General features: G+C 40.5%; 1 protein-coding gene and 1 long non-coding RNA gene across 2 annotated transcripts in view; one reads left to right on the forward strand and one right to left on the reverse strand.

Annotated features, from left to right (window-relative positions):
• mtnr1c (melatonin receptor type 1C) overlaps nucleotides 1–27970 on the forward strand; it is a 100412-nt gene that overhangs the window by 19245 nt on the left and 53197 nt on the right. The gene's annotated exons all lie outside the window — the stretch shown is intronic.
• Nucleotides 554–27483, reverse strand: LOC105948264. Its single transcript, XR_001925195.2, has 3 exons — nucleotides 27249–27483; nucleotides 20918–21098; nucleotides 554–1558 (listed from the first exon to the last, which is right to left on the reverse strand). It is a non-coding gene; the product is annotated as an uncharacterized LOC105948264 (long non-coding RNA).

A 27970-nucleotide genomic window follows, 5' to 3' on the forward strand; every position in this document is an offset into this window, starting at 1 on the left:
ATCTATACTTTACTTTATAAAACCATGCTGTAATGTTAGATTATCAGCTGCTGTTCCCTTCAAGACCTGCCAGATAAGCTAGTTCTGTGCACTTAAAGAAGAAAAAAGACTGCATAACAAAGTTGTACTTATTTCAACAGAATGGGATGCTGGATATGTGTGTATGTAAAGCACCACACCTGCAGCACAACTATGGTTGATATACTTGTTCAGTTGCATGTAAATAATGCATGTAATAAAGTTTGGAAAGTATAGTAAAAAAAACTATAGCTTACTTGTATCTTGCTTCCTTTCAAGTTAGTTACTCCATGTAGGTGCAGCTAGGGATCTGAACAGATCATTTTTTTTCCTAGGACTGTTTGGACCATTAATCTGGCCAATAAACACCTCTGATTTCATGGCCCACAAACACACCCCCAAATGTCATGACCCCGCCCCATATATCACTGCTCTGCCCCCAATTTCATCATTTTGCCCTCTTGTCTGGGCTTTTGCAGAAGTTAAAGGTTGTAACCCTAGGTACTGCCTAGAAAAATGAAGAGATTGAAATGCACACCTTTCAGAGAGTTGCAAGATGAAACAGACCGAATGTCATTGTACTCGCACCATGCTGCAGGGACAGAACATTGGCTAGAGACCACATTGGCTGATATACCACACTACTGTATATTTTATTGTATGTTTTCCTTTTCTCATCTCATCCATGGATGAGATCTGTGGATGCCACGTCTGGACTGGGAATCAAAATGGGCCCTGGCATTCAAGTAACCAAGGCCCAAACCAACCCCCATAGACTCAATAAATAGTGACTGTTTATGGCATTTTACAGCAGCCCCTCTGGCATTTGCCAGAATCCACAGACTGCCAGTCCAGACTTAGGGGACACTTGTGAATGTGTTACAAGTTACCAAAGATTAAAAATGTAAAGTTCAATTTTGTTGAAATTATTTCTACCTTGTAGACCGACGTGATCAGTGCATCTGACTCTATTACGGTGAGAGGAGGCATCAGTCACTAACTGGATGTTAGATCCATTCATTGTCTTATGAACTTTATTACACACACAACTATTTCGGTACTCTGGTATTCCTTCATTATGTAATTAGGATACGACTATTGTGATTATTACTCTCTCAGTGGGAATCAGTATTTGAACTTTTACCTCATAGTGGACAAGAAGCAAGTGATGCCACATTCATCAACATTGTGGTGCATATTTGTCCATTGATTGTCTGACAAACCTGGCTTCCAACAGCACAATTCAAAAAAGCTGATAGGACTGACTGCATGTTCCTTGTCTAATGTGGCTATATACTTTAACTAATTTGACTTTGACTAATTGGCCCATGGACTGAATGGATGGATCTCTTAAATATGTATGGCCACTTTTTAATTGTTCCAATTAATTGGGTCCAAATATCGGGAACAAGGAAAAGTGAAGAGCAGCTTCAGAGTTGTGTCATCTCTTTAAATCCTTTTGAGAAGAATGGAAATTTTCTGACAGAGCCAGCAATGCTCAATCTTCCAGGATCACAGGATTATCAGTCTATGAGCCCCCCTGCAGGGAATGGTAAAAAAAAAAAAAAAATGACCTCCACACTTTTGCAAGTGCAATATAGATCCTGCCACCTGAATTAAAGCTTGACCATAAATACCACAATACATTGAGAATAATAAACTTTGCCCATTCAATATATGCAAACTATGGAGAGATTCGCCAGTTCTTATAAATATTCTTGCAGCTGTTGCTTTACTTTTTATTATACATTTAGATTACCCCACAGTAATTTCTGCTTCCTGAAATAGGTCTTAATTCTTAATCTACAGAACTGTAATTCTTTGGTATTAAAGGTCTTTACTGCATCTCGGCCAAGTGTATTTTGGTATTAAAATGAATAACCTTTCTTAAGTTATATTTATTTGAGTTTTAGTTTGTTTATTAGTTTTCCCTTTGGGGATAAACTGACATAACATAAATAACATAGCTAGATTTCCAAGTAATCAAGTGTGCTATCCTATAAATGGTTTCCTTATAAACACAAAAAAACTTGTTACATAACATTTAAGAAGGCATCTTACATGAATATTATATATGATTGTCTACTGTTTTATAGAATTCCAACCAATGAGGGCTGAAGCACCTTTTACTGGATACAAGGAAATGTCTAATTAGGAAATGTCTAATGCCATGTCATATTCTGCAAGTGATTAATGGTTTATCTGCAAGTTGTATTCTTGCACTGCTTAAGCCGTAGTGTAGAGAAAGAAAAAAAGGAGGGATTTCTGTTTCTAGTAATGTAACATAATTTATCGGCTAACAAATGAATGTAAAAGAAAGCAAGGTTTCAAAAAATTAAAAATGACTCTCTTCATTTTCTACATAAATTAAAGGAAGCCAAAACCGCAAGTCACGCTCACAGGGAGGATGCACATTAGTGTTGTCAGAACCCAAAACATTTTTTCCACTTCCATGTTCACGCGGACATTTAACCTTTCCAAATCCTAATTAGCATATGCTAATTGGGATTCAGATTCGGTTCAACCAGGACCTTGGATTCGGCCAAATCCAAACCCTGAAGAAAAAGGCAGAATTCTGGCAGAATACTGATCCTGGATTTGGTGCATCCCTATTTGTTACTGTTAAATTTTTCGACAGTTGGTAAAACACATTTACTGTATGGGGCCGATTCACTAAAGGTCGATAACGCTTATAGCATGCTTTTTTGCATTAAAAAGCATGCGATAATTAATTCCCGCATATCGCTATTTACCTTGTTATCGATATTTACATCGCATTGTGTTAATTCTCGCATAGAAATAATGCTAACGTATGATTCACAAACACATATGAAGCATTAAACGCGCTAAATATTGCATTAGTCTGTGCGAATATTAACACCTACTTGGGGCAGGCAGTACTTAAAGAAAATTGTGGTTCATGAGCTTTTGGCAACACAATATGGGCTTTGCAGTGGGATTTTTCAAGTCTGTGTTGGCCCTAGAGTGATGCAGCCTCCAGTTTTCAGGGAAATGGTAATTTTCAGAACAGTAGTTTTCCGAAAGTAATGGTTACGTGTGTAAAATCATGTGCTAATATAGCAAGCAACGAAATATATCGCGCGCAGTGGGAAATAACGCACGTGACGGAAATTAACGCAAGAAAAACGCTCATCGCGAGTTAAATAACGCAAAGAACATCGCGTCTTAATTGTGACGCCTGTTCATTTAGTAAATCGAGCGTTAAGTTGCAAAAAATAAGAAGCGTTAAAATTTTTAACGCATGCTATAAATAGTGCTCGTTTACCGCCCTTTAGTGAATTAACCCCTATGTGTCTTACTTTTTCCTGAAGTGTATTGTGCCTTCATATTGCCCCAGTTTAATATGGTGCACTTAAAGGGGTGAACATTAGCTCCTGGTTTTTTTTTTTTTTGTGTGAATTGCACACAATTGCAGTATATGTTTATATGGTGAAGAAGGCATTGCTTCTGTGTAGGAGTATGCATGGCATTATTAATGGAATTGGTGTCTATAAACCCTAAAATTAGAACTTTAACATTACTGCCAGGTCTAGGTATTAATGAAAAGCAGACATAATGGTGCATTGGCATTGCTAGGATCATGTATGAGTGCACAAATAACTTTGTAATAACATGAGTCTTGAGTCCATTCTATGTGTGATTGTAATTGAGCCTCTAAAGATAGAAAACATATTTTTTTCTGGGAACAGAAATGAAACAGAAGAACAGGAATGAGAAGAGAATAGGAGACCAACAAACTTATATTGAATGTGATGTTTTCTATCCAAGGTTTATATAATATTATAATGATAGCAACCACTAATTATGCCCAGTATCAGACAGAACAAGGTCTTGGAAACTCAGGATCTGTGGATCTCTTCTTTCCAGTTTACCTTTGTACACAGATGGAAAGAAAATGAGGGCCAGATCTTCATGTGGCACTAGGGAGCACTGGGGCCTAGCTGCAAAACATGTACCGTATGTAATAGGGTATGATGCATAGAGATCACATTAAGCACTATGGGGCTGATTCACAAAAGGTTGTTAACACTTAACGCATAGTTTTATGCATTAAAAAGTGATTGTTAATTAAGTAACAATTCATCAAAGTCATTTCACATGCGTTACTACTCATATCGCATGCACAAAAATATCAATTATCGTAGTTTTCAGAAAGTAACGGTTACGGTGTGTAATAGTGTGCGCTAATATTGCGTGCTATGAAATAACGCATAAATATATTGCATGCTTTAAAATAACACTTAAAAATATGTCATCGATAGATAAATAATGACAATAAAATCGCTTCTTTATTCAGACTAGGGGCCTTTTTGTGAATCGATCGTTAATTCTCAAAATATAAGAAGTGATAATATTTTTTAATGCATGCTAAAAATAACACTCGTTTTTTCGACCTTTTGTGAATCGGCCCCTATATGTTCCCTTATGGTGTTTGAGTCGATTAAAACAGAAAATACAGTTGCACATAAATGTAAGATTACAAGAGGATAACTGACAAGAGTGTTTTTGGAAAATTCACTTGCATTTGTAGCTATATTTAAGCTGCCTTATTAGAGAGTTCATATTCCATGTAACAACAGAAGTCAATGCCTGTAAGGGTATTACATTTTGGGTATCATATGATCATGCATCATAAATCATATTAATTTAAGGAAAACCTTCAATTTGGCAGAAAAACACATGTTCTAGAACAAATTAAAAGTTATATGTAAGGTAGTGAACTAGTTTTATACAGAAGTTTACAAAACATATAATGGAAATTGAGTTTAATTGACTGCCTCTGTGAACTTTAAGGATGATTTGTTCTTTTAGAAAGCAATTCTGAATTAGGTTTATTTAAAGAAGAAAGGGGGGGTATGGGAAGGGATATGATTACTATATACAAATATATTGAAAGTCAATACAGAAAGGTCTCTGGGGGAACTCTATAATTCCAAGTATTCTACAGATGACACAAGGACATTACTAAAGATCAGAGAGAGGAGGATTGTCTCTTCAAAAATGTGGCCTGGGAAATAAAGGCAGCAGTAGGCAGGGCCGATGGTCTCTGAGAATGCAAGGTTCCTGGGTTTTTTAGAATGCAGCCCTCAAGCTGACCATATTGGATTTTGTGAGTACTTCTTTGCTCATAATTTATCTGCTGTTGCTACTGGTGTGAGACTTGCACATAGTATTTTTAGTGGAATCAAAGCCCCTGAAGAACAAATGCCCTGTTGAACATTAGCAATACATAAAGCTGCACCCACCAATCTGCTGTGTGCTAAGAGCGTGCCCCTCTGGTGATGTGACATGCATGCCCAGATCTATCTTTGAATTTGAATCCTGCAAGCCTGCTGCAACACTGTACATGTGATTTGAATAGGTGTTGGGTAGGTAGGCCAGGCAGACTACATCTGAAATAAAGGCTGGGGAGATGGGTTCTTAAGAAATAAAGGCTGCTGTATGTGGATATGGTGCAGCAGGGTTAATTAATAAAGGCTTATAGCACTTTTTTTTTTTACTTTTGTGACTGTATCTTGTTTTTAATGGCTGTGACATGGCTATCTGGCTGTTGTGTTAAAAAAAGCCATATAGTTGTAATTTAAATCCCCAGTAAGGCCATTTGCCGTTTTCTAAAAATTTGTATCGTTTTTAGCTGTGTGCCAATAACAGCTAAATACAGAATGTTGGTATGTCCAGACATTTAGCAGGAATATATCTTTATTTGGGTAAACATTCATGGGTGCATTTGTCATTCCCCCAATATTCAGAAAAATCTCCTGCCATTTTAAGTGGTAGATAAGTTCACATAAAAATTGATGCAGGTTGTTGTTGTTAACCTGCCAAAATACAAAGCAGACTTCACAGATGGCACACTCAGGTCAGGGTGCCAGTGCTTGGTATAGTGTAAATATTCACTAAGAATGCCAAGGCATCTACCCATCCTGCTGCTGTACCGCTAAATGTGTAGCATTTGTATTATTGCTTCTTGTGGTATCCAAAACAGATGGTACCTGGCTTGTATTGTTTTCCCTTGACTTGATTAATAACCACCACGGGTCATCTAGCACTGGTAATTACTGTTTAAGATTGTGCAAATATCTCTGGGTGGCTCTCTAGGCTGACAGAGCACATTGTGGTGAAGTAGAGTGCTAGTTTTGATCAGAAGTTCCACATGGACTGGGATCTTTATTAGAAACAGTCCATGACATACGTTATGGGATGTTAGTGATAAATTGGGTTTGCAACTCATGAACAAGGACAAGCAAACTATTTTCAGAAACTCAGATCTCTACTTTACAGTGACTTTGCCAATATTTTAGTTTCATGGGTAGCCAGATATCTGATATACTAAATGTCATATCAAAAGTCTATGGAGCCCTTGAACAGTTTAAGGTATCGTGAGACCATTATAAGGCAACAAGCCTCCAATTGGACAGCCCTTTTTTTAAAATCCATTTTTCTTTGGTGAAACTGTTTAGACTCAAGCACAAGGAGCGTTAATACAATCTGAAGTTGAAAATGACTGCAATGTTTTCTCCGGGTGCCTTAATGAATAACAGAAAAGCATACTCACCACTTTCATGCTTAAAATAATAGAAAGAATGAAGATTTCTTCAGCAGAAACAAGCTGAAAGAGAATACTGATCAGCTGCTGTGTCTAAGGTGATGTTAAACCAATTTATAGTGCTTATCTAGTTCCATGAAGAAAATGTCCAGTGTCACAATCTTTTCTGAGGCATCATTCTGGTGGCTTAAATGATTTTTCTCAATGGGGGATCTTGTTTACACGTGTATTTAAATTTTACATTTTCCATTTTTCATGTTATTTAGAATATAAAAACATGGGACTCTGTAAATGCAAGGCTTTCAGTTAAAGCCAAAGTTTTGAGGACAGATAAATTCATAATGGGTCATTTATGAATGGTGGGGTCAGTTTAAAGTGAAAAAATAGAGGCAAGCCATCATATTTTATGCTTTTTCCACCCTGCCCACAAAAACATAATTCAGCAAAACTGTATTCATATGGAGTGGGTTAGGTGAGACATGTAGTCAGACACTAAAGTTAGGAAGTGCCAGGGGGTTCAAAGGAGCACTTTAAAGTAGTATGAACATGCCTGCAAGTGCAGCATTCTACACATAGTGCCTTATATTAATGCAGCAAGACCCTTATATAGCATTCTTTTCTTTATTTTCTGACATCCACTTAAGGGGAACATGATCAGTGATTAAACTAAACTTACCACCCAGTACTTTAGGGCCTTTTAGGCACACCTAATTCCAAGGCATTCCCTTTCTACAATAGAGTACCTACATTTAGCAGGTGTAAGTTTCCTGCTTAAAAAACCACTGGGTGTTCCTCACCATTTAACATGTGGGAGAGGTGTGCTTAGAGTTGGGCTCCCTTATTTGGACAATTCCAACATGATCTCAGGAGACCTTTAAATCAGTTACCCTGTCACCTGACAGAGAGTCAATTTTGTCCACTAAACTAGCATGAACCAATGTCACAGACACCTCAAATCTAGGAAAGCCATTACCCAGTGCCCTTCAATGAGGACCATACAAAATTGTTTACCAGTCTCTACTTGTAGAGAGGAAAGACATGTAGGCTGAACATTCAGGGATTGTTTGTCCTCCCCAGCTACAATCCTTAGGCATGAATGGATTTTTCCAGCCCAATACTCCTAAAATTCCAATATTCTGTGCTATACTGAAAGGACACCTGACTCACAGTTGTGTTTGGTATAACTTTTTCTGCATAGGCACTGGTGATTAGTGATGTCAACATTTACAATCAGTTCTCATTCAGCCTCTTGCATTATTGTGGTTAGAGTATTGTATATAGCAGGAATGTTTGCAGACACATCTACCCATTAAAATACTTGCAAGAACTGATGTTTCCAGTAATCAGGTAAGGTTATGGTGAACCATTTTGGCTAGAAGAGCCTCCAAAGCCTATTGGGAAAAACTTGATTATGGTGACTTTTTCTAGGAAAAAATACTGCCTTTTCTTTCTATATTATCTTTCTGACAGCAGAAGTCATTTTTATGGCTAGGCTATTGAAATACCAGCAAGATACCGTCTCTTTTCCTGGTGTGCCAAACATAATGGGATTTATCTTATTTTCTAATGAAATAAATAAAGGGACCACCACTGCACTAATGTGCAGCAACTGCTAAAATCAGATTCCTTTGAAGCTTCAGTAGAACGGCAATAAAACGTTTCAAGGTCCCCTGCCCCCTTTTTCAAAGCCAGTTGCATGCAATACAAATTTTCTATACACCGATTGTAGCTGCTACAGCATGCTCTTTCAATGTACAGGCATTTCATTTTAACACTTATGCCTTTGTAGGTATTTATGTACAGATGCAGAAACATAACTCTGCTCATTGGTGTGTGTTAATGTAATTATCTTCCCCTCAGCAGGAGTGGTATCTGGAATTAACAGGGGAGAAGGCATTATGCTCTTGCATTAAAGGGGTGGGGGAACACGCTCACTTGCATTTAAATGTAATTTACTGCTTTAATACATATCCATTAAACGCTTTAAACCTAGCCTTCCCTTTGTTCTGTGGATAGGTAGGGATTCACTGGTTCAAGAAAAAATATAGAATCATCATCAGTTTAATCACTGAGAACTGCATAAAATATAAAGCTTCTAGAAGAGCTTGTGGGAATTAATTTTTTTAATGAATCCAATACATATTAAATATATGAATGAAAACCAATATTTTATTCAGACATTTCTCTTCCCAGAGTCCTTCAAAACTCAATGAGAAATAAGGTCAAACAAGAACTGAAACATTTCAAATTTCCTGTTGTCATTTTTTAAAGGAATCTTACGAAAGTATCTTTTCACATTTAGCATCATAAAAAACACTGAGCATGTGTCATTTTTCCACGGAATCTGTTAAGAAAGGTTCCTTGTTCTACTGCACAGAATAAAAGGCGATATTTAGCCATAAAAGCACGAGTGAAAATTCCCATGGAAAATACACTTTATCATGCATTTTTTTAATTAAGAACTGTTGTGTTGTGGAAGCGGCAAAACTGAATGCAGTTTGTCACATGATTTCAGTATGAATAGTCATGCTTCTATACATTACTAGACCAAACAAAATAGCCACCATCTTCAATTCTAACAGATTTTTATTACAACCCCATTAATTACAGTTCTGGTTTGTTAATACAGTTTTGTTTAAGTAATTCAAATATGGATTATGTTGTGATAAGCGAGCACTGAAAATTGACAGTTAACAGTTAATGTTATTAAGGTCGGAAGGTGTGCAGTAGGTCTGGCAATCCATAACATCCAATCAGCAGATAGCATTGACTCTTTTTTATGCTATGGGTTGCTATGGGTTAGTGGACATTTGAAAACTTGCTCTGCTATGGTAAGCATTTTTACATGGTTATACTGGCTGCAAATTTGATTATCTTTCCACTTCCTGTAGTTTCACTACTCTCTGATTGCCTACAGCAGTGGTTCTCAACCTTCCTAATGTCTTGACCCTTTAATACAGATCCTCATGTTGTGGTGACCCCCAACCATAAAATTATTCCTAAGACCATCGGAAATATGTGTTTTCTGATGGTCTTAGGCGACCCCTGTGAAAGGGTCATTCGACGACCAAAGGGGTCCTGACCCATAGGTTAAGAACCACTGGCCTAAAGAAAATACTGGTACTCATGTACAACTTCTGCCCTCCGACTGATGCAGTGCTGCACCTTATTAAAAATTTCAGAGTGAATGTAGTGTTGGTGGGCACAGGCCAGTCCTGTCCTTATTACCTATAACATACGGGCCATTGCAGTCTGTGTCCTTTCTGCTGTTCTTGTTCTACATGATGTATAGGTTAGTGAATGGCCCCCACTGTGCTGCTGAACACAAATATAAATAGATTGTGTGGAATCAAAACACTGATTATTCAATATAACATACATTTTACAATCAATAGGTGACTGACCAGTCTACCAATTCACACACATTATAAAAATAGAAAATATAATTCATAAGACCACTCGAACATATCTACTAAAATTAATTTCAGAATTCCTCAGCAAGAAATGGAAACTAAATTCCTGAAAATCAATAAGCAGCCGCAGCTGCTGAACACAAGCCATGCTGTATTCAGGGGTTTTATGAATACTTGGAATGGTGGGTAATGGTTTTTCATTGACAAAGCTGAAAGCCACTTGCGTCTACTGTACTGTGCAGGGGGGGGGGCCATAAAACGGTTCCATTCTTTTGTACCCAGCACTCATTTGAGACATTTTAGTGCATGATGGCCTTTAACAGCCTTGTATCATGGTCTGGACAGTAAAGGGGTCATTTATGACCTCAAGCGTAGCCCAGGTTCTTGCATCAAAATGCTCTCTCTACACTTCCGTATAGCTGAACTAGGTGCTGCTCCATCCTTCCTGCCTTCCTTTGCAAATCCGGCTGCACCTATTGACGCAGGGGAACCCTGGCGCTACCTCCACCTTCTGACTTTACATTTGGCGATCCAGCGCAATCATGGAAAAATGTAAAGACATTTTCCATTAATAATGCTGGCAATTCCAGTGTTAATAAAGGGAAAGGCATTTTTATAATCTCTCTGGAAGTGCAGATTTCGCAGGGGTGACAAATCTTGTGTACCTCTGCCCTTACAAATAAAGAGAATGCTCTCTGAACACGTAATGTTCTTAATGACAGTTAACCATTGTTTGATCTCCTGTTTAATTTACTGGTTGTCGTCTCACTTAGATTGTAAAGAAGCAAGGGTCTTATCTCTGGCTGTCTCATTTCACTCTGAAATAACTTGCACTTACATGACACTGTCAGTCAAAATCTGACTCTGACTCCTGCATGAAGAGAGAATGAAGACAGACAGATTGCTGAGAGAGGGATAGTAAAAATCAACTTGAGTATTTTAGAAGCTGTCCAGAATGTTCAATTGAGTTAGAAACTATCTTGTTTCTATGGGATGAAACTTATATCAAATCTCAGTTTTTGCAATAGTTCCCTTTTTTGCAATAGTTCCCCTGATGCAGATGCAGCACCCACTGTAACATTCTTATGGTATATTCTACCATTTAGGAATAGGGATGTAGCGAACCTGAAAAAAAATGTTCGCGAACCCGTTCGCGAACTTTCGTCAGAAAGTGCGAACGTTCGCGAACTTTGCGAACCCCATAGACTTCAATGGGAAGGCGAACTTTAAGACCTAGAAAAGCCATCTCTGGCCAGAAAACTGATTTTAAAGTTGTTTAAAGGGTGCCATGACCTGGACAGTGGCATGCAGGAGGGGCATCAATGGCAAAAATTTCTCTGAAAAATACATTGTTGACACAGCGTTGCGTTTTGTGCTGTAAAGGGCAGAAATCACACTACATTCCTAAACTTATGTAATAAACTGCTTTAAAAAGTCCGGCATCTACATTCCAATCAAGTCGTGTAAAGGTTACGGCCGGTTCACACGCAAAGACAAAACGCCGCATTTACTGCAACGAAAAAAAACGCAAAAAGCTTTAATGATACTGTCAAGTGTGCGAATATTAGTTTTTACTAGTTGCTTGTCACCTCCAGGACGTTCGTCCCGTCGGTGGGAATATTTCTGTAGTGGTGTGTTTAGCAGTCACCGTGCTTGTGCGCACGTGCATGGTCAGGCAGAGGTAATTCAATGTAGAGTAACGTGAACCAAAAAACACTGATTCTGCAGTGTGGGCCCAGGTTTGTCCTACCTTTTCGATCACCTGTGGTGACCATAAAAGATACGATTTTGCCGCAGTTGCAGAACCCTGAAAAATCAGGAATGTGTACATTCCTAAAAAATTATGGTTTTTTTGTTGCAGCCACTGAAGCACAGAGGACAGAAAAAATATCTCAGATAGATGGTATCATAACCATGCCCCAGGCAAACCCTTTCAAAGAACTAAGATAGGGTGACAACAAGCACAGAAGACATTAAAAACATCAAAGCTAGATGGTATAATAACCATGCCCCAGCCAAACCCTTTCAAAGAACTCAGATAGGGTGACAACAAGCACAGAAGACATTAAAAACATCAAAGCTAGATGGTATCATAACCATGCCCCAGCCAAACCCTTTCAAAGAACTCAGATAGGGTGACAAGCACAGAAGACATTAAAAACATCAAAGCTAGATGGTATCATAACCATGCCCCAGCCAAACCCTTTCAAAGAACTCATATAGGGTGACAAGCACAGAAGACATTAAAAACATCAAAGCTAGATGGTATAATAACCATGCCCCAGCCAAACCCTTTCAAAGAACTCAGATAGGGTGACAACAAGCACAGAAGACATTAAAAACATCAAAGCTAGATGGTATCATAACCATGCCCCAGCCAAACCCTTTCAAAGAACTCAGATAGGGTGACAAGCACAGAAGACATTAAAAACATCAAAGCTAGATGGTATCATAACCATGCCCCAGCCAAACCCTTTCAAAGAACTCATATAGGGTGACAAGCACAGAAGACATTAAAAACATCAAAGCTAGATGGTATAATAACCATGCCCCAGCCAAACCCTTTCAAAGAACTCAGATAGGGTGACAACAAGCACAGAAGACATTAAAAACATCAAAGCTAGATGGTATCATAACCATGCCCCAGCCAAACCCTTTCAAAGAACTCAGATAGGGTGACAAGCACAGAAGACATTAAAAACATCAAAGCTAGATGGTATCATAACCATGCCCCAGCCAAACCCTTTCAAAGAACTCATATAGGGTGACAAGCACAGAAGACATTAAAAACATCAAAGCTAGATGGTATCATAACCATGCCCCAGCCAAACCCTTTCAAAGAACTCAGATAGGGTGACAAGCACAGAAGAGTAGAAGAGAGAAAAATTCAGGATTTACCTGTCCAAAAAGTTTGGCTTACAATTAAGCCAGTAGGATTTGCACCCTAGTTTGTACGGTGGTGGAGGAGGACGCTAAAGGACAGCTGTGTGTGGTGTCAAGCGGCGTGCAGAGAAGGACAGCTGCATGGGCAGTCAGAACAAGTCTTCCGGCGTGCAGTAACCCTCCGAGATCCATGCCTCATTCATTTTAATAAAGGTCAGGTAATCAACACTTTTGTGACCTAGGCGAGTTCTCTTCTCAGTTACAATCCCTCCTGCTGCACTAAAGGTCCTTTCTGAGAGGACACTTGAGGCAGGGCAAGACAACAGATTTATGGCAAATTGTGACAGCTCTGGCCACAGATCAAGCCTGCGCACCCAGTAGTCCAGGGGTTCATCGCTCCTCAGAGTGTCAATATCTGCAGTTAATGCCAGGTAGTCCGCTACCTGCCGGTCGAGGCGTTCTCTGAGGGTGGATCCAGAAGGGTCCTGGCGCTGCCTTGGACTGAAAAAACTTTGCATGTCTGACGTTACAGAGTGGCCAAAGTGCATTGTCCTTGCAGGTGTGCTCGTGGGAGGATTACCGGCACCTCTGCCCCTGGAATGTGGAGTGACATCACCCTTAAAAGAATTGTACAACATGTTTTGCAGGCTGGTTTGGAAATGCAGCATCCTTTCGGACTTGTGGTACGTTGGTAACATTTCTGCCACTTTATGCTTGTAACGAGGGTCTAGTAGCGTTGCCACCCAGTACAGGTCCTTCTCCTTAAGCCTCTTGATACGGGGGTCCTTCAACAGGCATGACAGCAGGAAAGACCCCATTCTCACAAGGTTGGATGCAGAGGTATCCATCTCCCCTTCCTCGTTATCAAGGACTACGTCCTCATCCACCACCGTCTCCTCCCCCCAGCCACGTACAAGACCAGGGCTCCACAAAAGGTGACCACAAGCCCCCTGGGAAGCCTGCTCCTGTTGGTCTTCTGCCTCCACAAAGCCACCTTCCTCCTCTGACTCCGCTTCTGACACCTCTCCCTGCGTTGCAGCAGGTGCCTGGGAACGTTCTGGTGATTCCGCCCAGAAATCAGGCTCTTGGTCACGCTGGTCTACAGCGTCATCTGTCACTCGTCGCACGGCACGCTCAAGAAAAAAAGCAAAGGGTATTAGGTCGCTGATGGTGCCTTCAGTGCGACTAACCATATTTGTGACCTCGTCAAAAGGGCGCATCAGCCTGCAGGCGTCGCGCATAAGCACCCAGTAACGGGGGAAAAAAATCCCCAGCTCTGCAGATCCAGTCCTACCACCCAGTTCAAATAGGTATTCATTGATGGCTCTTTGTTGTTGCAGCAGACGTTCAAACATGAGGAGCGTTGAATTCCAGCGAGTCTGGCTGTCGCAAATGAAACGCCTGACTGGCAAGTTGTGCCGCCGCTGAATGTCAGCAAGGCGTGCCATGGCTGTGTAGGAACGTCTGAAATGGCCAGACACCTTCCTGGACTGCCTGAGAATGTCCTGCAATCCTGGGTACTTCAAGACAAACCGTTGGACTATCAAATTTAAAACATGTGCCATGCAGGGCACATGTGTTAAATTGCCCAGTCTCAGTGCTGCCAACAGATTGCTTCCGTTGTCACACACCACTTTTCCAATTTTCAGTTGGTGTGGGGTCAGCCACCGATCGGCCTGTGAGTGCAGAGATGACAGGAGTACAGATCCGGTATGGTTTCTACTTTCCAGGCACGTCATGCCCAAGACAGCATGACAACGGCGTACCTGGCACGTCGAATAGCCTATGTGGAGCTGGGGGTGCACAGGTGTGGAGGAGGACACAGCAGCAGAGGAGGAAGAAGCCGAGGAAGAAGTCAAGTTAGAAGACGACTTAGAAGACGACTTAGAAGACGAGTTAGAAGACGAGTTAGAGAGCAAAGGAGGAGTAGAGGTGGTGGCAGACCCGCATGCAACCCGTGGCGGTGACACCAACTCCACTGTTGTTGAACCACGCATTCCCTGCTTCCCAGCCATCACCAGGTTCACCCAGTGGGCAGTGTAGGTGACATACCTGCCCTGACCATGCTTGGAGGACCATGTGTCAGTAGTCATATGGACCTTTGCCCCAACACTAAATGACAGAGATGCGGTGATTTGGCTCTGCACATGCTGGTACAGGTGTGGTATTCCCTTCTGTGAAAAAAAATTGCGGCTGGGTACCTTCCACTGCGGTGTCCCAATTGCTACAAATTGGTGGAAAGCCTCAGAGTCCACCAGCTGGTATGGTAAAAGCTGGCGGGCTAAGAGTGCAGACAATCCAGCTGTCAGACGCCGGGCAAGGGGATGACTCGGAGGCATTGGTTTCTTACGCTCAAACATGGCCCTCACAGAAACTTGGCTGGGGGCAGATGAGCAGGAACTGGAAGGCGGAGTGGAGGGTGGTTGAGACGGGTCAAGGACAGCAGAGGTAGAGCAGTAAGATGCTGGAGCAGAAGGAGGGTGGCTTAGCGTTTGGCTGCTGCCTTTGAGGTGTTGCTCCCATAGTGCTTTGTGTTTGGCGTTCATGTGCCTTCGCATAGCAGTTGTACCTAAGTGGGTGTTGGGCTTCCCAAGACTCAGTTTCTGACTGCACTCATTGCAAATTACAGCGCTTTTGTCAGAGGCACACACATTAAAAAAATGCCACACTGCTGAGCCTTTTGATGTGGGCTTTCTAGCAGTAACAGTAGAAGTTGGCGGGTGCGTTGGCTGGCTGACCACAGGTGCCGATTCATGTTGTTGCCCTACTGTTCCCTGGGAGCTGTCCCTGCTTCTTCTAAGTCTTAATCTCCTCCTGCCTCTCTGACTCTCCGTCTCTCCATCTGAACTATCCTCCTCTTGCTCTCTTCTTGTGGGCACCCACAAAATATCACTCTCCTCATCATCATTCTCCTCAGATGCATCAATTTCTTCTGACAGCTCACAGAAGACAGCAGCAGCGGGGACCTCATCATCATCACACCTTATGTCCATCTCTGTTGTGTTGCCTGCCTGAATTATGATATCTGGTGTAACGTCCGCATCTCCTTCATCTTCTTCTGGCAATAATGGTTGCGCATCACTCAGTTCAACAAACTCATGAGTAAATAACTCCTCTGATTCCAGTGAAGAAGGGGCGGCGGTGGTGGAGGAAGTGGTACGTGGGGTGCCCATAGCAAAGGAGGATGAGGATGTTGTGGCAAAGTTAGAAACAGTAGAGGATGGGGTGTGCTGTGTAAGCCAGTCAACTACCTCTTCAGCATTTTGGGAGTTCAGGGTAAGTGCCTTCGGAAAACTGGGCAATTTCCTAGGGCCACAGGATATCATAGCAGCACGGCCCCTAGTGCCTCTGCGTGGCGGCCTGCCTTTGCCTGGCATTTTTTTTATTTTTACAAAACAACAACAACTTGGGTGATGTTTCTGGACACGGAATTATTATTGTTATTTAGACAAATTGTGAAAAAGATCACACAGCTAGGTGGCACTTGGTTGCAGACACCGGGCAACAAGGCCTGCAAGGGCAACGTATACAGTAGTGGATACGGAATATTTTATTGCTGGTGGAAAACCGTCACTCAAGTGATGTTTCTGGACACGGAATTATTATTGTAATTTAGACAGATTGTGAAAAAGCTCACACAGCTAGGTGGCACTTGGTTGCAGACACCGGGCAACAAGGCCTGCAAGGGCAACGTATACAGTAGTGGATACGGAATATTTTGTTGCTGGTGGAAAACCGTCACTCAAGTGATGTTTCTGGACACGGAATTATTATTGTTATTTAGACAAATTGTGAAAAAGATCACACAGCTAGGTGGCACTTGGTTGCAGACACCGGGCAACAAGGCCTGCAAGGGCAACGTATACAGTAGTGGATACGGAATATTTTATTGCTGGTGGAAAACCGTCACTCAAGTGATGTTTCTGGACACGGAATTATTATTGTTATTTAGACAAATTGTGAAAAAGCTCACACAGCTAGGTGGCACTTGGTTGCAGACACCGGGCAACAAGGCCTGCAAGGGCAACGTATACAGTAGTGGATACGGAATATTTTATTGCTGGTGGAAAACCGTCACTCAAGTGATGTTTCTGGACACGGAATTATTATTGTTATTTAGACAAATTGTGAAAAAGCTCACACAGCTAGGTGGCACTTGGTTGCAGACACCGGGCAACAAGGCCTGCAAGGGCAACGTATACAGTAGTGGATACGGAATATTTTATTGCTGGTGGAAAACCGTCACTCAAGTGATGTTTCTGGACACGGAATTATTATTGTTATTTAGACAAATTGTGAAAAAGATCACACAGCTAGGTGGCACTTGGTTGCAGACACCGGGCAACAAGGCCTGCAAGGGCAACGTATACAGTAGTGGATACGGAATATTTTATTGCTGGTGGAAAACCGTCACTCAAGTGATGTTTCTGGACACGGAATTATTATTGTTATTTAGACAAATTGTGAAAAAGCTCACACAGCTAGGTGGCACTTGGTTGCAGACACCGGGCAACAAGGCCTGCAAGGGCAACGTATACAGTAGTGGATACGGAATATTTTATTGCTGGTGGAAAACCGTCACTCAAGTGATGTTTCTGGACACGGAATTATTATTGTTATTTAGACAAATTGTGAAAAAGATCACACAGCTAGGTGGCACTTGGTTGCAGACACCGGGCAACAAGGCCTGCAAGGGCAACGTATACAGTAGTGGATACGGAATATTTTATTGCTGGTGGAAAACCGTCACTCAAGTGATGTTTCTGGACACGGAATTATTATTGTAATTTAGACAGATTGTGAAAAAGCTCACACAGCTAGGTGGCACTTGGTTGCAGACACCGGGCAACAAGGCCTGCAAGGGCAACGTATACAGTAGTGGATACGGAATATATTATTGCTGGTGGAAAACCGTCACTCAAGTGATGTTTCTGGACACGGAATTATTATTGTAATTTAGACAGATTGTGAAAAAGCTCACACAGCTAGGTGGCACTTGGTTGCAGACACCGGGCAACAAGGCCTGCAAGGGCAACGTATACAGTAGTGGATACGGAATATATTATTGCTGGTGGAAAACCGTCACTCAAGTGATGTTTCTGGACACGGAATTATTATTGTAATTTAGACAGATTGTGAAAAAGCTCACACAGCTAGGTGGCACTTGGTTGCAGACACCGGGCAACAAGGCCTGCAAGGGCAACGTATACAGTAGTGGATACGGAATATATTATTGCTGGTGGAAAACCGTCACTCAAGTGATGTTTCTGGACACGGAATTATTATTGTAATTTAGACAGATTGTGAAAAAGCTCACACAGCTAGGTGGCACTTGGTTGCAGACACCGGGCAACAAGGCCTGCAAGGGCAACGTATACAGTAGTGGATACGGAATATATTATTGCTGGTGGAAAACCGTCACTCAAGTGATGTTTCTGGACACGGAATTATTATTGTAATTTAGACAGATTGTGAAAAAGCTCACACAGCTAGGTGGCACTTGGTTGCAGACACCGGGCAACAAGGCCTGCAAGGGCAACGTATACAGTAGTGGATACGGAATATATTATTGCTGGTGGAAAACCGTCACTCAAGTGATGTTTCTGGACACGGAATTATTATTGTTATTTAGACAAATTGTTATTTAGACAAAAAATACAGAGCAGTAGAAAGTAGATTACTTGCCAGAAATCCTACTTAAACTCTCCCTGAAATGAATGCACAGCTCCTATCCCCACACAAATACAGAGCAGTAGAAAGTAGATTACTAGCCAGAAATCCTACTTAAACTCTCCCTGAAATGAATGCACAGCTCCTATCCCCACACAAATACAGAGCAGTAGAAAGTAGATTACTAGCCAGAAATCCTACTTAAACTCTCCCTGAAATGAATGCACAGCTCCTATCCCCACACAAATACAGAGCAGTAGAAAGTAGATTACTTGCCAGAAATCCTACTTAAACTCTCCCTGAAATGAATGCACAGCTCCTATCCCCACACAAATACAGAGCAGTAGAAAGTAGATTACTAGCCAGAAATCCTACTTAAACTCTCCCTGAAATGAATGCACAGCTCCTATCCCCACACAAATACAGAGCAGTAGAAAGTAGATTACTAGCCAGAAATCCTACTTAAACTCTCCCTGAAATGAATGCACAGCTCCTATCCCCACACAAATACAGAGCAGTAGTAGATTACTAGCCAGAAATCCTACTTAAACTCTCCCTGAAATCAATCACAGCTTCTCTCCCTACACTATCTCTTCAGGCAGAATGTAAAATGGCTGCTGGGCTTCGGTTTATATATGGAAGGGAGTGGTCCAAGGGGGGGGGGGGTGGCCCAGGAGGGAGAGCTGCCTGATTGCCTGACATGTATCTGCTGGTCTGGGGTGAGAGGTCAAAATTTGGCGCCAGCTAAGGCGAACCCAAATGGCGAACATCGCCAAAAGTTCGCGAATTTGCGGACTTGCGAACACCCGATATTCGCGCGAATTAGTTCGCCGGCGAACAGTTCGCTACATCCCTATTTAGGAAATCATTCATGAGTAGGGTCCAGTTTTGACCTGGACAGCCCGGTTTTTGGAATGGTTGCCTGGGTCAAAATCACCTGCCCTGTTTCCTAAATTAGGAAAACCGGGCAGGACCCAGTAACATTGACCGATCGTTGCGGCATAGCCCTACCCCCGTGACATCACAGCCCCGCCATGTCACAGCTGTGGCTCCTCCCCGTGACATCATTCCTTCCTCTGCCTGGCTAAGAAAGCCGGCAGAGGTGGCAACCCAATGCATGAGATAATGGAGCCCATTCTTCCCTGTGCTGCTTGTATCCACGACACTATGCTGAACTCACTGAATGCTGCATCTCACCTATGTTTGCTGCTTCAGTCCATTGGAACACATAAGGAAGGTCACTGCTCAGGAATTGTTCAATGAATTTAAGGCCCTCAATCAAAAATCTAATGATAGCTGGATGCATTATTCAAGCATCCTATTTAATCTCAACTCTGTGGTAGATATATGAAATGTAATTGACAGTAATGCCATTAAAGATTACTTGGCGAGGTGGGGGAAATTCTCCCTTGCTAGCAGAGAAGGAATCTAAAGATTTCAGCGATATCTTTGCAGATAGATATATTAAAATATATATATATATATATATATATATTTTTCAATCTTTGTTAATGAAACCACAGTGTGAATATATTTAAATTTAAATCTATATATTTTCTGTAAATACAGGTATAGGATCCCTTATCCGGAAACCCATTATCCAGAAAGTTCCGAATTACAAAAAGGCCATCTCCCAGATTCCATTATAAGCAAATAATTCTAATTTTTAAAAATGATTTCCTTTTTCTCTGTAATAATAAAACAGTATCTTGTACTTGATCCCAACTAAGATATAATGAATCCTTAATGGATGCAAAACAAGCTTATTGGGTTTATTCAATATTTAAATGATTTTTAGCAGACTTATGGTATGGTGATCCAAATTATGGAAAGATCCCTTATCTGGAAAACTCCAGGTCCCGAGCATTCTGGATAACAGGTCCCATACCTGTACTTACAAGGGTGAACATCCCATTTAGTCATTAGGAGCACATAAGGGTGGAGAACAAATCCTCTGGAAACTGCACAAATTCATTCCAGTTTACTGGCTGTGAATGTTCCTGTTGTATTGTGCTTTGCAGAGAGAAATACTAGCAATGAAATACTGTGAGTATAAAAAAAATCATCCCAATCTGTCATCTCTTCCCCAAATCCAACTTTATTCCTAGAATATTAGAGGAAGCGACCCTCATAAAATGTCATATCTGCAGTTACAAAATTGAGAAAATACAGATTGACTGTAAATTGTCAGGCATATGATTAAAATGTTTTTAACTGCTATTATATTATATTGTATTATACTATACTATTAAGAACACATTTATTTTCTGACACATGAATTAAGTTTAAATGGGATGTTTTGAGTGGCCAAAATTTGTGTTGTCACAATTGTGTCGTCACAATTTGTGACCTTTTGAGATATTACCTGTGAATCCATAACGACTGCCAATTTCCTGTCTAAAATAACCAAAGACGACTTTGGCTGCGCCTGATTTCTGGCTCTAGATAGTCCTGAATTTTCATATGCAATATCCCTGGGCATGTTATCAGCACACAGCTTCCATGCAGCCGTCCCATCTCAGGAAGCATCAGCAGCCCCAATCGATCTGGTGGGAGAGGAAGAAACGAAGAAGTATTGATTGTTCACTGCTGCAGCCTCTCCCATTATCTGGCTTACATATGGGGCTCTCTGTCACACAAGACTTGAATATATCAAGCCAAGTAAATTTGCTAAGGACAAAGCTGTGTACCAGGCAATACACTTCTACATCCAGACACAAAAAAAGACTTTCATATTAAAAGGCTCTTTACTTTACCTGTACACATCATTCTGCATACAAACAGAATTTGTATGTTCTCAATGGTTTTCACCAAGGCCCCCAATGCTTATAAAATCTATCACACATGCCTAACAAACATAATGACAATTAGGGTTACAGGTGCCCACAAACATTTCACATTGTGGTTGTATCCACAAATCAATCCAGCATTCTTGGGTCATAGGCTGTTTGGGTCAGTATTAAAGGGGATGGTCTGTAGAGTCAATTTAGAACCCCCCAGAATTGCTTGGAGATTTCATTAACCCTTTTTTTTTTTTATTTCTAAAGCTTCAAAAAAATTAAGGCGTCTATTAGAGTCATTAAACGGGCTGTATTACTTTTATGTTTGCATAGCAATGCATTACATGTGGCAGGTTCATATAACAGTGACACAGTAATTAGCACTGGCATCTCACACAACTGGGGCCCAGGGTTTCATTAGGAATCTGTATGCTGTCCTCCAGTCTGAGAGGGTTTCCTCTGGGTGGTCTGGTTTCCTTCCACACTTCATCTGGCTTCTGAAGCCACTGACCTTAGTTTGTGTGTTTTTCTGCTTGTGCTAGGGAAATTAAACTCAAGGCGCTGTGCAAATAAAGAATAATATTCTGCTTAACTCCTTAGCTGTCAGACTGTTTTTTCACATTTGTACATTGCTAGTTGCCAAGTACATTGTCAATGTTTCGCGCTGCTGTACTTTAGGAGCATTTTCTGGGGGTAATGTTTAGTTTGCGTTGGTAACCTATACATGTTTTCAGTTTACATTTAAGCTTTCTAGATAAGCCTGAATTAGTGTGTTATTCAACTTCTGCAACATGATATATGGCTCTAAATACATAAAATAATCTATGTTTTGTGTACATCCCACTTAAAGGAGAAGTAAAGTTACAATCACTGCGGGGGTGCCAAAATGTTAGGCACCCCCCAATTGCTTACCCCTGTCAGTGCTCCTGTTGTGTATGCATATGATGTATGGGACAAAGCAATCTCACACATCACAGTGGAGTGAAAAACCAAAAAAAGCTAGATTTTCTCTCAACTGCGCATGGGTGGCCCCCGGGATCATATCAAAAGGAGAAGGAAGGAAGAGGATCGCTTGCCTGCATTAACTCCAGGCTGGTGCAGTTTTCTCCTAACAGGAGCACTGGCCGGGGGTTTCAGGTAAGAGATTACAATCACTGGGGGTGCCTAACATTTGGCATGATTAAGCCTTTCCTTATCCTTTAAATTTAATACATTGTGAAATACCTGTTTACAAATAATAATAATCTTTTACCAGCTTTATTGGCAAATATAACATTTTGTTAAAGTATAAATTCACATAGCAACACCAATTTCTCATGTGCTTTTGGGAACAAAGACAACATTCTGGGACAAAAAGGCCAGAAAACCTGTGAGTAAATGAATACTGCTTATTTAGGGTGCAAAAACTTCTAGAGATTTAAAAATATGTATATGTATGGTCTTTATTTGTGAATACTACACAAACATATGATTCCTCCAGCTAACTGGCATATAGAGATGCCAGATTGTAAGCGATAAATCTGACCTACCTAATTTCATGGCTGACCCTTCCCACTGAAAACAAAACACACTAAGGGGGAGATTTATTAATCCATGAACAGTCCGAAGGCGTCCGAATGCATTTTTTTCGTAATGATCTGTATTTTTGCGACTTTTTAGTTGCCGTTGCGACCTTATCGGCGCTGTCGCGACTTATCCGGTGCCGTCGTGAAAAAATCAGATTGATTTTTCCGCCGTTTACGGCTCAATACGGAAAATCGAGATTTGCAACGAAATAGTCGCGCAAAATACGATAAAGTTGCAGCGGCGGCGACGAAAAAGTCGCGACAAATACCGATCATTACGAAAAAACGCATTCGGACGCCTTCGGACCGTTCGTGCATTAGTAAATCTCCCCCTACATCTATACACATCTATATGCCCCCCCCCCACTACTCATGAATTAATCCGGGGAACACCAGTCTCTGCAATTCTTTTTGGAACAAAGACCTGTGCCAGTTTCTTACAGTGCAGGGCAGGGTGCAAAGAGCAGAAAACATGGGGATGCACCTGTTCTGACACCTTGCACCCTGCCTGGCATAATAAATTAGCCCCACTGACTATTTTTTATGCTTTGCAAAAGCCCCAAAGAACTAAACCATCCATATCACAATAGGTCAATATGTCTGTGTACATAAAATTGCCAAAGACTTTTTATAAAGTTTGCAGAAATTAGCATCCTATCTCCCTCTACTTTAGGAGAGAAAAAACAACACATCATGAGTATGAATTCTACAGATTTATGAATACGTTCATACTATATATATATATATAATCAGCCTCTGCCCCCTAATATTTATTTAGACAGCTGCTGAAGTAAAATGACTACAATAGTACAAACCCAAACGAAATAATTTAAGTGCTAACCAAAATTAACTAGAAACAGATGAAAAAGTAAAAGGCTAATTTCTAGTGATGCACAGAATCTAGGACTCGGTTTGCAGAGTGTCATTTTAAATTACAGAATGATGACTATACCTTAAAGGCTGATCATTCTTTTAAAAAATGCACAAAATTAAAACATTAAGACCAAATTCCAGAATTTCCATCATACTAAAGGTTCATTTTAAAGTGAACTTCCCCTTTCCCTGTTTAGCCCTATGGGGTCACAGTTATCTTTTCAATGGCTCTACAGCTAGGGGTTCATGTAAACAATTTCTAGCTCCTTATGCTTGGTTTGGAATGCGTTTATAGATCTAATTAAATTTTCAGAATTTTAGAACATCTACTAATACAATAAAAATAAAATGGACGGAATGAATGTGTTTTTATTCTTTCTGTGAGAGGAAAAAGAGATTAACATGTGGTATTTTTCATTTAAAAGTAAAGGCATAGGGGCACTGGGATATTGGATTCCCACAGTGTATAGGAGTTCACACAGAGCTTCTTCTCAATTATTTTCACTTCAAATTCTTAGCTTCTTTTTTATGCAAAATAACCTTTTAGGGTTAGAGGGAACATATAGGTCTGGTTTAAAAATAATCTATACCAATAACATAAAGGGGGGGGGGGTAGAATTTTTGCTGCAAATTTAGTAATAACAAAGAAATTCATATTATGCCATTTTCATATTACTACAGCTACAACAAATGTGTGTGTTTGCATGTGAGTAAGTGAGGCACTACATTTTATTAGAGGAAAATAACTTGTGCTAAAGAGTTGACTTCATGCTAACAAAGCCTTTGGAGCCCTTAAGCCGCCTAGCTATATTTTCTGCTGGGCCACATTTAGGTGCCAGGTGTCCAGTCAGATAGCCCTGTTGAAAATATTAACTAATTGGTTATTGGTAGCTTCAAAGGAATAGTAACAACAAAATTAATGTTTTACAATAATTAAAATATTATGTACTGTTGTGCTGCACTAGTAAAGGTTATGTGATTGTTTCAGAAAGGATAGTTTATATAAATAAGCTGTTGTGTAGCCATGAGTGTAGCCACTCAAGCTTGAAAAAAGGAGAAAAGGCACAGGTTACATAGCAGATAATAGATATGCTCTGTAAAGCACCATTGTATTCCACAGAGCTTATATTTGTGTTCTGCTAAGTAACCTGTGCCTTTTCTCCTTTTTTCTAGCTACACAACAGCTTATTTATATAAACTATCCTTTCTGAAACAATCACACAACCTTTACCAGTGCAGGGCAACAGTTCATCATTTTTTAATTATTGTAAAACATTCATTTTGTTGTTACTATTCCTTTAATAGCTACACCCATGGTTACACAACAGCTTCTTTATATAAACTATAGGAGTCTTTCTGAAGCAAACACGCCAGCTTTACCAGGGCAGAGCCACAGTACATTATATCTTAATTACTTTAACACACTTTCATTTTTAGGAGTTACTGTTTCCATAAATGAAATCTTTCATTTTCTTATTGGCAGTATACACATAAAAGCAAATAGCTGATTGGCTGCTACCAACAACTGCATTCGTACAATTTAACACCTGTTTGAAAACTATCCCTTTAACCATTAAAGGAATTTATAACAGCATCTGACAGATATACAGGTATTGGATCCATTATCCAGAAACCCTTTATCCAGAAACCTCAGAATTACAGTAAGGCCATCTCCCATATTTTAAACCAGGGGTGTCGAACTCAATCAGAGAAGGGGCCAAAATCTAAAATCCAGCCTAAATCGCGGGCCGAATGGGCTACTGAACAGTCATAAACTGACAATGTTAACCAGAAATTTTTTAGCCCACGCTCTCCTGTGTATTTTTTAGCACACGCTCTTTAGCACTCGCCTCCTGAATCTCGCGTGACTTGTGGCTTGTGATCTCGCTGACCGTACTTGCTATCTATTACGCATGCGCATAGAATCTATGCGCATGCGTAATAGATAGCAAGTACGGCCGGCTATGCCATAGAATGATTCTACTATGGCATAGCCGGCTGTACTTGCTATCTAATACGCATGCGCATAGATTCTATGCGCATGCGTAATAGATAGCAAGTACGGCCGGCGAGATCGGATTTGGCCCGCGGGCCTTGTGTTTGACACCTGTGAAATATACAGTACATAGTGTCACAATTTGACCAAATTGGTTGGGAGTACAAGGTTATCTTTGAACCACTACAGAACAAAATACCAAACCACTCTAGGGACAACGTACTTAGCAAAAGACAAACACATTTCTTTCAGGCTTACTTCCAAATAGGCTGGTCTACCTGCGTGTTATGATGATTGATTCTACTATGGCCGGCCGTACTTGCTATCTAATACGCATGCGCATAGATTCTATGCGCATGCGTAATAGATAGCAAGTATGGCCGGCTATGCCTCATAGATTCTATGGCATAGCCGGCCGTACTTGCTATCTATTACGCATGCGCATAGAATCTATGCGCATGCGTATTAGATAGCAAGTACGGCCGGCCATAGTAGAATCATTCTATGGCATAGAATGATTCTACTATGGCCGGCCGTACTTGCTATCTAATACGCATGCGCATAGATTCTATGCGCATGCGTAATAGATAGCAAGTACGGCCGGTGAGATAGGTGCGGGCCACATTGCAAGGCCTGGCGGGCCGGATTTGGCCCGCGGGCCTTGTGTTTGACACCTGTGTTTTAAACAATTAACTCAAATTTTTAAAAATAATTTACTTTTATTCTATAATAATAAAACAGTACCTTGTATTTGATCCCAACTAAGATATAATTAATCCTTTTGGAGGAAAAACAATCCTGTTGGCTTTAATTAATGTTTAAATTATTTTTTAGTAGACTTAAGGTATGGAGATCCATACTTAGGAAAGACCCCTTATTTGGAAAACTCCAGGTGTTGAGCATTCTGGATTACAGGTTCCCATGCCTGTAACAATCTGAAAGATTAAAAGCAGAATTAAGCATGTGAAATTTGTATTTCTTCATATACATATACATGCAGAAATGTTAATAATATTAATATCAGAATAAAACACTCCTCCCTACAGCACTATCAGACAAGCTTTGCCTCTCACTGGTTGTAGCAGTGCAACTGACTTTAATGTCGTATCTAAAGGTCTAGTTGTAATAATGGTTTCTATCACAAGACTGTGTTCTTCTGAGAATGGAACAAGGAAAACAAATTGTTGCCCAGTGTACACATTTATCTTTTGCTCTTCAACTTCAACAGCTATTAAACAGTAGCACTGACCCTCTCAGCATATATATTGACTTAGGCCATATGCAAGTGTCTGGGAAACAAAGGAGCCATGACACCCAGTAATTAAGAGAAATCCATAGAGCGCTGGTGTTACCTCTCCACGTGTACTGATTTGGTTTGTATATATTACCCCATGAAACTGCAGGCTCCCTCATTCGTGATTTAACTTGATTTAAAATCCTATTATTTAAAGAATTTGCAGGAGAATGATCACTTTGCTTTACCTGTCAGTTCCTCTGGCTGCTCTGAATGATCTCAGGGGAGCCCTTAAGAAAGAGAGGAATTGCACATCTTGGTGACATTTGTTTGAAGCATTTAACCTTGAGCCGCGCATTGATTTCTGGAACTACAGTAGAGTGAAGGCCCATCACTTTCTTCTTATGTAGCGCCTTCATATCAAGCACACAGAGGCTGCCTCCAGTCTTCTACATTGAGAAACCTCTTGGGTTTATTTCTTATTCCTAGGTATTAAAATACATTTAGAATTAACGACGAAATTATATTTTCTCATGTATATATATATATGTATATATGTTCCACCATGCAGAATTTTAGGCAAGAAATTGTCCCTTTTCTTTGCAGGGTAAAAAAAAATATATTTTTTAGTTATCTACTATAAGTGTAACAAAAATGTTTTTCCTGAGTGTGAGTTTCCCGCTCCCTTTTCTTGTCTAGCTCTGCAAACATGTTGGTGCTTTCTAAGAACCTATTAAAGAAACCTTTTTATCCAGAAAGCTCCAAATTACAGGAAGGCCATCTCCCATCAACTTCATTTTAATCAAATAATTCAAAATTTTAGAAATGGTTTCCTTTTTCTCTGTAATAATAAAACAGTACCTTGTACTTGATCCTTACTAAGATGTATTTAATCCTTATCAGAGCGAAAACAGTCCTTTTGGGTTTATTTAACGTTTAAATGGTCTTTTAGCAGACAAAGTATATACCA

Source organism: Xenopus tropicalis, chromosome 8, assembly GCF_000004195.4.
Source record: "Xenopus tropicalis strain Nigerian chromosome 8, UCB_Xtro_10.0, whole genome shotgun sequence".
Lineage (NCBI taxonomy): Eukaryota > Metazoa > Chordata > Amphibia > Anura > Pipidae > Xenopus > Xenopus tropicalis.